Genomic DNA, 2,977 nt, shown 5'->3' with positions numbered 1-2,977 from the left:
TCAAGTTATATTTATAAATTCTGAGAGTCAAGGAATTATAAAAAAAAGTTAGATTGTTTTACAGTAAGGCAAATCCTTAGGAAATCTCTGGTGTCCATGTCACATGTATAATTCAAGAAGGCTATTGGAATTGTTCAACATTGATTATGATGTGAAGGGAGAAAATAAATGTATTTAAGCTTGTTTGACTTTTTGTATGCAGGACCCTATACTATAGAATTTGAATATCTACCTCCTGCTAAAATTTCTATGATTTTTACATACAGATTGAGTAGCCATCAAGAATCAAGAATGAAAAATCGCACAGTTATAACAACTTTCATCCTATTGGGACTGACAAATGACCCACAGGTGAAAACTCTTCTTTTTATCTTTCTATTTCTCACCTACATACTGAGTGTAACAGGGAACCTGACTATTATTACCCTCACATTGGTGGATTCCCACCTTAAAACTCCTATGTACTTTTTTCTATGAAATTTTTCCTTTTCGGAAGTCTCATTCACCACTGTCTGTATTCCAAGATTCCTGTACAGTATATCAACTGGGGACAATACTGTTACATACAATGCCTGTGCAAGTAAAATAGTTTTTGTTATTCTCTTTGGAGCAACAGAATTTTTTCTGCTGGCAGTCATGTCCTACGACCGCTATGTGGCAATCTGTAAACCTCTTCATTACATGACCATCATGAGCAACAGGGTCTGTACCTTATTAATCCTCTGTTGTTGGATGGCTGGCTTGATTATTATTCTCCCTCCTCTTATCTTGGTTCTGCAGCTGGAATTCTGTGATTCCAATGCCATTGATCATTTTAGCTGTGATGCAGGTCCCCTCCTAAAGATCTCATGCTCAGACACGTGGTTATTAGAGCAGTTGATTATACTTGTGGCTGTATTTACCCTCATTATCACTCTAGTGTGTGTGTTTCTGTCCTATGCATACATCATCAGGAAAATTCTGAAATTCCCCTCTGTCCAGCAAAGAAAAAATGCCTTTTCTACCTGCTCATCCCACATAAATGTGGTTTCCATCGCTTATGGAAGCTGTATCTTCATCTACGTCAAGCCATCAGCAAAGGAAGAAGTGGCCATAAATAAAGGAGTTTCAGTGCTCACCACTTCTGTCGCTCCCTTGTTGAACCCCTTCATCTACACCCTGAGGAACAAGCAAGTGAAACAAGCATTCAATGACTCCATAAAGAGGATTGCATTTCTCTCAAAGAATTAAATGAGTTGATGAATCAGAGCAAAGTGAATGAAGAACATACCCTAAATATTTTACTACAGCTTCTACTTTATTTCACTGCATCCTATCTGTGATTTAGTCAGATTAATCTTTATCAAATCACTCCTTCTTCTTTCAAACTAATACATGTAATGTTTTCCTTCATTGTGAATTTGTAAAATATATTCTCAAGATAATAAAGTTGGTTCCACTCTTGATGTAGTCTTTTCTTCAATACTGAAGGGAAAGAAGGAAAATAATATATATTTTTTAAAGTGTACTATATAGAAGATAGGAGCTCTGGTAGCGTAGTGCCTAAGGCACTTGACTGCTAACCAGAAGGCTGGCGGTTCAAACCCACCAGCCACTCCTCGGAAGGAAGTTGCACAATCTACTTTCATAGTGAGACTGTCTCAGAAACCCTAGCAGGGGTCGCTATGAGTCGGGTTAAATTTGATGGCACATAAAAACAACAACAACAACAATATAGCAGATAAATTATATAATAATAGTAATAATTTCTTCTAATATAAATATATCAAAGTTTGTATCACAATCCAAGAAATGAAATAAATAATAAAAACAACAGCAAAGATATACTTAAAAAAAAAATAATAATTAAACCAAATAAAGCATTCCAGGCTAATCAAAATGCTGAACACCAAAGAAGAAAGGAGATATCCACAGCATGGTTTCAAAAATATTTCCATTAATTCATATCTGATTTTTCACAAACTCTGTGGATAATATTGGGTTGAGGGTGAGCAAAGATGCTATGATTGGCACTATATAAACTAACAGGGTACTTAACCTTTCTTTCTCTGTCTTTAATAATGCACTTAGTTTATTAATGTGTCAGTTTCTGTCATTTTTTTTTAATTGTTTTATTGGCATTGTCCAAAAAAAGTTAACTGTTATCTATTTTATTCTTATATGTTTAAGATAATATATTTTTATAAGTAGAAAGAATATTAAAATTGTAATTACCATCTCTCTGACAACTTTGAAACATACTTAATATCCACATGACTTCATCCTTGACCAAAGAGCCCCCATGTACTTAAATCACTGTAAAACTGTCTGAATCAGAAAACCTGCATGAAGGAGTCTTTAAAATATTCATTATTAACCAAGTAATGAAGAAACATTTAGCAAAGCTTAATTTACTGGAAATTTAATAGTAAGTGGGAATAACTATTAAATATTATACCTTTCCAAAATAAAATGAAAATTAACTGCTAATTTAGTTGCTATATTATAAAAATTCTCAATTAAAATTAGAAAAAGTTCAGGACTTCACTATGTACAATTGAAGCAGATATGGGTGTAGGAGCAAAGAAACTACACCAAATAACATTAATTCAATCTTCTTTGCAAAATAGTTTCAAGTATAAAAACAACAAATAAATTTAAAATATAAAAAATAATTTTTAATTAAACCAGAAGTTAAAAGTAGCATTATCTTAAGCTATAGGTGAAAGGTTTAGGATGAAGCAACTATAATAGATTAAAATGAAAAACCAAAACCAAACCCATTGGCATCATGTTGATTCCAACTCATAGCAACCTTGTAGGACAGAGTAGAACCACCTCAATGGGGTTTCCAAGGCTGTAAATCTTTATGGAAGCAGATTTTTTCTCATCTGTCTCCTGCAGAGTGGCTGGTGAGTTTGAACTGCAAGCCAAATGTTTTTCCTATCACAAGACAAACAAAAAGCTGATGCTAAGAAACTGCTTTAAATAGGAATAA

At 33.6% G+C, this 2,977-nt stretch overlaps 1 pseudogene; it reads left to right on the top strand.

Moving 5' to 3' along the window:
- Window positions 1-240: 240 nt before the first annotated feature.
- LOC103212896 lies at window positions 241-1,230 on the top strand (annotated as a pseudogene).
- Window positions 1,231-2,977: the final 1,747 nt, after the last annotated feature.

Source organism: Orycteropus afer, unplaced genomic scaffold (assembly GCF_000298275.1).
Source record: "Orycteropus afer afer isolate SDZICR_OR568_19922 unplaced genomic scaffold, OryAfe1.0 scaffold01145, whole genome shotgun sequence".
In the NCBI taxonomy this organism is placed as follows: domain Eukaryota; kingdom Metazoa; phylum Chordata; class Mammalia; order Tubulidentata; family Orycteropodidae; genus Orycteropus; species Orycteropus afer.
The sequence above is the reverse complement of the archived record's forward strand: the minus strand, read 5'-3'. Positions and strand labels throughout refer to the sequence as shown.